The 8725-nt window shown below is 52.0% G+C and overlaps 1 protein-coding gene across 1 annotated transcript in view; it reads left to right on the top strand.

The window, feature by feature from the left end:
* Positions 1–1372: 1372 nt before the first annotated feature.
* Positions 1373–8725, top strand: part of NTN1 (netrin 1) — a 194685-nt gene continuing 187332 nt past the window's right edge. The window contains exon 1 of the mRNA XM_036033001.1: positions 1373–1626. The gene's annotated coding sequence lies outside the window, so the exon portion shown is untranslated. The remainder of the gene's footprint in view (positions 1627–8725) is intronic.

The raw sequence follows: 8725 nt of genomic DNA, 5'->3' as shown, positions 1-8725 counted from the left end.
TGCACGAGGATTCTAGCATCGCCACATCTTTACTCACGCCAGCTATCAACTGTCTTTTTATTGCAGCCCCCCTGGCTGGTGGGAAGTGGCATCCTCGAGGCGGGGCTGTTGCTTTCTCGTCATAGACTATCGGCTCCCAGGCTGTTGGAGCTGGATGGGACCCCAGCAACCACGTCGTAGCTCAGTGCCTCCCTCTGCAGGGGAAGCGGTGAAGGCGAAGAGGGAAGGGGCTAACCCGAGCCCACAACTGGCAAAGGGGGCAGTAACAGAATCTACTCAGTTTTATCTCTTAAAAGGTAAAGAAAACTAAAGACAGATATCTAAAAAAAGATGAATTATATTTTCTCTAAATCTAGAAGTTTGTATAACTATTAAAACCAGAAGACAAGGAATCAATATCAAATAACTGATAGTCACAAATAGTTCTGTTCGTGGACCGTCTACACGACTTAGGCACAGAGCAAAGCAGGCACTTCTCCGCTGCCCTGGTTAAGGCCCAGAAGATGCCTGCCTCACAGAGCAGTGAGTGTAAACAGAGGGTTTTGGATCCTACACCCGATGGCATCCTGAGTCTAACTAGTGCCTGTGTATAAGTTAACAGAGACATTCTTGCAAAGACTCAAAAAGTCCACCATCCACATGCCCTTCCCCTAAGGATTACTCAAAGCAACATTTCAGTTCTGTGAGAAATTAAAATAACTGAAGAAAGAGACGTTTATATAAAAGATGGTAAACAATGAAGACAGAAAAACGCAATTCAAAATCTCAATACAAATATTTAAAATAATTTTTGAAAGAATGCAGATGATATAAAATATTAATAAGCTGCAGTCGTGGTTTATGCCGGCAACCGCCTGCTGCAGGCGACCTGTGCGGAGGGTCCCGGGGCCCGCGGCGTGCGGACTCCGCCCCAGCCTGGAGGAGGCGCACCGGGACAGGCTTGCCCTAGGCTCTTCGCTGGCCGACCGCTGCTTCTGGCCTGATGAATGTGGAGTTTCTTCACCCTTCCCTTGGGTCCTCTTAAACTTTTCTGTTTCAGGAGTGTGAAGCGCACGTTTCCCTAGTTTTCGGTGGCGGCAGTTCTCCATCGCTTCAGTCATTTCCGTGGTGATTGGAGGAGGCGTGCCACCAGCTAGCTATCTTGGATCAAGGGCGAGAGGACTAGTTTGACACGGTCCTGAGGTGCTTCCTGACAGGATGACAGTGGGGGACACAATCGCGCGTCTTTGGACAAGACTTCCCAGCATCAGCACCCTCCCCTTCCGAAATAGATCCCTCCACCCCTGAGGCCGACCCAAAGCTAGAGTGGGTGGGATGGGTGGCTTTCTCTTGGGCATCCGTGTACCCCATATGATACCAGCCCTGCCCTCCTGTGCTTCTGGCTCCACTCCGCTGGAGCGGGCGCGGCAGGATGCAAAGAGGGAGCGAGGAGTTGGGGTTCCGCCCAGGGCGGCCTGGGAAGCAGGGTGGCCGCGGGGGTGAGGAGCCGCAAGAGCCGGGCCGGCCTGACACCACCTGGCGGAGTCTCGGGGAAGAGTCTTAAAGGCGCGCGCTCCTCGGAGCCCAGCGCACTCCGCCAGGAGCCGCGGAGAGCTCGCCTCCTTCTCCCACCGGGCGCCTCTGGAGGTAAGTGCGGTCCGCCGGCCGGAGTCGGGGCCTGGTGGGGGCGGCCCGGAGCGGACTCGTGCTCTCCAAGCCCTGGCTCGGGCTGCGGTTGGAGGGCGGCGCCCAAGTTTTTTGAAGGCCTTGGAGGGCAGCTGGAGCGGCTCGGTGCCGGCGCGGGGATGGCGCGGGTGGGCGAGAGCTGGGGCCGTCTGGGGGTGGCCTCCCAGGCAGGGCTTCGGGGAAAGACACCCGCGCGCGGCATACGCCCGAGCCCCGACCCCGCTCACTGAGCACTTGGCGCGCTCTGGCCGCCGTCCCAGAGAGCCCCAGCCTGCTGGAGCCACCACCCGGCTCCGCGCCTTCCTGCCCGCGCGGGTACCTTTGCAGCCCTCTCGCTCCGCGGTCGCGCCCGGTCACGCCGGCTGGTCGCGCTCGGCGGCCGGCCAAGCCTGCCCTGGCCCTAACGCGCCCGCGTCCCGGGCCACCCCGCCCGGCCTCTCCACGCTGCGCCCCTCGCCTTCCCCATCTCCAGCCGCTTTCTATTTTCACACCTCCCAGTGCCCCGGCCCCGGCGCCTGATTCAGTGCTTAGTAATTAATTTGGCGTTTCAGAATGGTCACCGGGCTGGATAATGGGCGCATTCATCCCCCGGGCTAATCTGAACAGAGGTGGGAAGAAAGGCTTTCACAGACAGAAAATGCCATTCGCTGAGCGCTCAAAGGGGCTGTCACTCCCAGAATAAATCGCCGCCGCGCCCGCCGGCTTCTCTGGCCATTTCCATACAGCCCCGGCCGCGCCGCGGACTCGCCGGCCTCGGCCCCGGCTCCCGGGAATCACTCACTCGAGTGCCTTCGACGGGAAAGTCGGGCGAGAACGAGACCCGGGCAGGGGCCAAGGGGAAACGGGAACGCAGGGTTAAGGCCGCAGGGGACAAAGAGCTTGATTAGAAAATCAGATCTGAACTAGAAGGAGGCACAGCCATTCAAGGCGAGGACTTGGGAGCTGGGGCTTGGGAAGCATCCGTCCAAAACCCCGCGGTTCGCAAAAGGGAAGGACCAGCGCGGCCCAGTGCGGTCGGTGGTGTGCCAGCGGCCACGCGGCAAGTTAGCGAATCTCCTAAACTGTGCGTGGAATCCAACGCACAAGCGTGGATCACTGAAGCAGGGCCCGCTGGTGCAGTTCTGACCCTCACCAGATGTTTAATTCGGGTGCCCTGCGATATCAGCGCTCTCTCCGGCAGGGCAGGGCCGGTGACCACATGCCTGCAATTCTCCCCTCCTGCCTGGACCCAAGGGTGACAGCGGCTTCATCCTTTGACCTTCTTTTGACCCGGGGTCTCCCCTCGTGTTGGACACAAACGGTCTACAGGCTGGTCTGCGGGCTCTGAAAGCCCGGGCCTTCCCCTGGCGGCGCCCCTGCCTTGGGGTGAAGCCGCCTTGTGCGGTGCCGCTGCAGCCCTACCCCGGAGCCTCCAGGTGAGCAGCGCCAGCTTGGCTCTGTCCAAAGGGAAGCTCCAGGCTCTTGATTTTTCGGCAGTAGGGGCTCCCCGTGCGCCCATCTCGCGGGGTCCCGTGGGACCCTCCTTTCTGGGGAAGAGAGAGAGCTGTGGTTCTAAGCTAGAAGCTCAGCTTGGTTGAGAGGCTAGACTGACAAGGGAAACAGCTGGCCAGAAGGGACATTCCTTGGAATGGCCAGAAGGGTGTCCCAGAGTGTACAGGGGATCGAATCCCATGCCAGGCAGCAACTTCTGAGTGGAAGTCACACCTCCCTTGAGTGTCACTTTCCTTGTCTGTAAAGGGAGAATGAAATGAGATCACATCTGGCTCTAAGTGCAGGGACCCTGAGTGGAAGGGTCCCACACATCATCCATACCCCCAACCGCCAGTCCAGCCACACACCCTCCTGGCATCTCTCCAAGTCCTCACCAACACCTCTCCTTGGGGCTTTAGTGACTCCCCATTTTTTTCCTCAGGCTTCCACCCACCTTTGCTGTACCTGGGATTTGGTGTCCAGCTCTCCTGGAAACTAAGGTGATACTGACACCCTAAGTGGCCTGCCAGTGGCATCCATCTTGTCAGAGAACTTGAACTAGAGTGGATTTCACAGCAGTGTGAATCTCAGACTCTGGGCAACAGCCCCTAGGCCTGGGGAGGAGCTCAGAAATCTGCATTTTAAACAAGCTTCCTAAAGCATTTGATGTAGGTGGTATAGGCACTATATTTAGGGAAATGTGGCCCAGACTGAGTTTTCCAGCTGCAGTCTCTTCCCTCCCAGGACTACAGGCCCAGCCTCCTTTCTGGACTTGAATAGTCCTGACTATCTCCTATCCCTATTGGAGGCCTATAGTGGGTGGAGTCTACTTCTAGGAAGGAGATACCTCTGGATCCCCTGAATGTGCTAACTGTGAGGGAGCAGCTGTAGGTGAGCTGAGCATATGAGAAATGGTCTAAGTGGGCACTGGACACTGAGCCCCAAAGGTAGGGGCCTCCACTTACCAACACATGGACAGCTGGACCTAACACTGTGCACCACAGGCCCCACACAGATAGTAAAAAATGTGCCCGGAGGGCCCCTTAGCAAGGCAAACCCTGCCCACACCAGGGAGTGAACAGCCCGCCGCCACAGGGGATCTGTGCCAGTAATAACTCAGGTGCAGGCTGTGGCCCAGAATGCCCAACACCTGCCCCTTCGCTACCCTGGGGCTCAGAGGAGAGAAGGGGGACAGAGGAAAGGTCTGGAAGGGTGGTGGGGAGGAAAGCTGTTAAGAACAGAGAGGGGGCAGGGGAAGGGACGAGTCCCTATTTATGTAAGCCATTTGTAGCTGTGGATTGTAAAACTAGGCAGGATTCTCTGGAGTAATTCATAGTGTTTGGACAAGACAAACATTGTTCTGCTTTAAACAAACCTCCAGAAAGGTCAGCCTGGTTCATCCCTTTGCTGTAAGTTGCTGAGACTATCCAGATGATGAGAAAATCAGATCTTTGCTGAGGGGGCCCGTGCAGGAGGCAGTTGTCTCCTGAGGCCTTTGGATGCAGGGTGAGGGCACTCAGCGCAGGGAGGGTCCTTGGCTCCCACTGACAAAGCCTGGCTCCCACTCTGGAGCCAGGAGACGTTGTGTGTGTGTGTGTGTGTGTGTGTGTGTGTGTGACAGATGATGAGATCTTGATGATGCCAAGGAACATCCAAGTCTGGAGCAGTGCAGGTCTGGTGACCTGCATTGTGAGTCTTCTTTATGTGAGGGAAGAATTGAAACAAAGATTCATGGATATAGAACCAAATTAGACCCACTAAGCCCAAGCCCAGATATGCTCCTGGACACCAAGAAATCACTATTCCTTACATATAAAAGCATTGGCTGGGCCCCTCTCTGTTCGTTTAGCAAACATTTTTTGAGTGCCTACTATTTGCTAGGTGTTGAGTATATAGTGGTAGGGAGCGATAAAGATGTTGCACCCAGCTATGGGGCCTATAGTCTGGCTCCCCCACCCCCACCTCACCCCCATTTTCCCTAAGAAGAGAATCTTCTCACAATTTTACTTCTAGCATCCCTTCTACCACCATCACCTCTGTAAGCCCCTGCTGAGACAACATATCGGTTCCCAGACTGAGCCCAGCGGCCAGTGCAGTCAGGGTGCAGTAAGTGTAAGCTGTCATTGTGATTGTGATCATGACTGTAAGTACAGACACCACTCTTGAGGGGTCTACCTGACCCCAAGCTGAAGTGAATGCCTTTTATTGATACTTATTATTCATGCTCATTGACTTATTATGAATTAGTAATTAGTAAAGTATTACTAACACCAAGTCCAGTCTTTCTGTAGTGCTAGGTGTCGCTGTCTTGTACTTGATCTCCAGTTTTCCAGAACAGCTTGTTGTCCTATCAGGTGGGTGGTGTCCCTGTGGTAACCATGGTGATGGTAGTGGCATTGGGTTAGCTGGTTCCATACAACTTTATAAAGATTATGTTTGTTTAGGGCTTTGGACACTTCAGGGTCTTTTGAATATACTTATTTACTCAGTACTTCTGATATCCATGGGAGACTTGGATAGAAGGAAGGAAGGAAGGAAGGAAGGAAGGAAGGAAGGAAGGAAGGAAGGAAGGAAGGAGGGAAAAGGAGGAATGGAGGGAGGAAGGAAGAAAGGAAGGACACGGACAATATTACTATCCTCATTTTTCAGAAAAGGAAATTGATGCTCAGAGAGATGAAATGACTTGCCCACTGTCTTTGTTCAGGCTGCTATAACACAATACCACAGACTAGGTGGCTTGAGCAACAGACATTTATTTCTCATAGTTCTGGAGGCTGGGAAGCCTAAGACCAAGGTGCAGGCCAATGTAGTTCCTGGTGAAGGCTCTCTTCCTCATTTTCAGACAGTTAGCTGCCTTCTTGCTGTGTCCTCACATGGTGGAAAGAGAGATTTGTCTGTCACATCTCTTATAGGGGCACTAATCCCACCATTGGGGATTAGGGTTTCAGTCTGTGAATGGGGAAGGGCACAATCACTTAGCCCGTAGCACCCACGGGCTCAGAGGGGCAGGCAAAGGACAGAGAGTGTGTATGGCTGGAGCACAGTCCAAGCGGTCTTCTTCATCCTGCACCATCCTGCTGACTCCCTAAGGAGCTCTCTGCCAACAGGCCTAGGAGCCTGGGCTCCCTGTAAGCGAGGTGCCCAGTGAGACGCTAGGAAGTAGCTTTCTAGGCTAGGTCATGGCCATCCACCCTATGTCTAGTTTCTGGCTTCAGTCTGGGGAGTAGCCCGGTGGCAGTCCTTGCCTGATGTTAGTGGCATTAGTGAAAGAGAGGTCCCCTCCCTTCTCCCATATCCTACTTTTCTTTAATACCTTATTGTGCTTGAATAATTCACATCCTTACCCAATCTGTTTGGAATCAATGGTCAATGCCTGTTTTCATCCTGTACTACCCCTTGGAATTAAGCCCCCTAAAGTTTTCTCCCTGTATGATGTACAGGCCAGTAATACTCATTTCACTATTTAGGAAAAATAAGCCATTTCACATAGGGTTTTTTTTCCTTTTTTGCAGTTAATAGGAGGTTATTCCTTTAAGCATAGAAACATTTTATGTAATAATTTTTATTTAAAACACTTTTTCATCAAAATCATGATATTTTTCCCACCTAAATCAGCAGGATTGACTATGAACCAGGTGTTCCCCAGGTGCGGCTGAAGGGGTGACCCACAACCTGTTTTGATGACTCATGGCCATCAATAGGAACATCAGCTCTGGGGCAATTTTTTCAGCCTCCTTGTCTCAGTTTTCTCACTTGTCTCACTAAACTGGGGAGCACTGGATGATTGCTCTCTAGGGGTGCCTTCTAGTCTTGTTTATCTCTGCTGGGCTCTAATACAGTAATGAATCTAGGTGGGACTTGTCCTGAGTTGCTGGGTGGTGGCTGGGGTGGATTCTACTGTCAGCTGTCACTTCTCAGTGTAACAACATTCAGCAGTCACCCCGTTTCCCCAGGGATCCCAATCTGTGGTTCTCTGTGACTCCAGAAGAACAGAAGATGCCTGACCTCAGTTCACAAACATATCTAAGTGGAGAACTTCTGGTCTTCCTGTGGATGAATATCCCTGATATTGTGGCTCCTCTTTTCTCAAATGCTCAGGAGGCTATTGACTTCCTTCTACAATATGTTCAGAATCGTAAACAATGCAGCAACCCTGCCCTCCAGAAAAGGGGGTTTGCAATTCCTTAATAGTTACGGCAAGTGCTTGGCCAGCGTGTGTTGAGGCAGTGAACTCAGCATTGTGGGAGGTAAAGGACAGTGGGACGTGGCCACAGCTCATGAGAAGACATAAAGGAAGACTTCACAGACATTTCAAAGCCCAGAATGTTAGTGTTTCCTCTTTTTGTTCCTTTCATTTACCCCGAGCTTACCTTTTAATATTTGCAAGGGACCCTCTTAATTCTGGCATTCTGGGTTGTTGGTATATTAGATTCCTCTGACTGCCATAAAAAATTCCCACAAACTAGGTGGCTTAAAACAACAGAAACTTATTCTTTCACAGTTCTAGAGGCCAGAAGTTCGAAACCACTATCACTAGATTAAAATCAAAGGAGGTGGTCCCTCTGCAGGCTCTGGAGAAGAACGAGTTCCTTGTGTCTTTCAGCTTCTTGTGGCTGCCAACACCCCTTGGCTTGTGGCCACACCACTCTCTGCCCCTGTCTTCACATGGCCTTCTCCTCTTCTATCACATCAGATCTCCCTCTGCCTTTCTCTTACCAGGATACTGGTGATGGCATTTAGGCCCCACCCACATAATCCATGATGATATCCCCATCTCACGACCCTTAATAGCATCTGCAAAGACTTATGTGTATGTGTGTCATATAAGGTAACTTTCACAAGCTCCAGGGATTAGGATATCATTGTGTGTGTGTGGGGAGGTGCCTTTTTCAGCCTAACATAACTGGTCACTACCATCAATTGTTCATAATTCTGTGGTCTTTGATCAATTTTAATGAATTTGTAATACACTGCTATTCTGTGCCACACAGTCTGTTAAACACTGAAGACTGAGAGGAAAAAGACACAGCTCTTCCCTCAAGAAGCTAATAGATTAGTCAGGGAAACAATATAACATTAAGAGAAATGGGGAAAAGCGACTCTAGGGCCTTTCAGTTACCCAGGATGGATCCCGAAAACTTTAAATTACTGATCAAGGTCTGTAAGGTCCTGCATACCCTGACCTATACCTACCTCTCTGTCTTCACCTCCTACCTCTCCCCACCTGGCTCACCAAGCCTCCACCAACCTGGCTTCATTCCGCTCCTCATATAAGTCAAGCTCTGCCTCAGGATCTTTGTACTTCCTGTTTCCTTTGCTTGGAATGCAATGTCCCCCTCTGCCCAATATCCCACAGCTCACCTCTGCACTTAACTCTGCTCTACTGGATCCTTCTTAGAGACACCCCAACCCCCAACCAAGTACCTTGTCTAAAGTCTACCTTTCCTGCTGGCCCTCTCTGTGCCCGCCTCTGCGTTATTTGTGTTCCTAGCACTTACCACAATCAAGGCGTTCCTGTCTGGGCCATCTCTACCTCCACAAGCATTTTGAGATGTGATAACTAGAATTCCTAGAAGATCCTAAATGCCTA

This window comes from Phyllostomus discolor, chromosome 8 (genome assembly GCF_004126475.2).
Source record: "Phyllostomus discolor isolate MPI-MPIP mPhyDis1 chromosome 8, mPhyDis1.pri.v3, whole genome shotgun sequence".
NCBI classification, from domain to species: domain Eukaryota; kingdom Metazoa; phylum Chordata; class Mammalia; order Chiroptera; family Phyllostomidae; genus Phyllostomus; species Phyllostomus discolor.
This window is presented reverse-complemented; position numbering and strand designations above follow the sequence as displayed.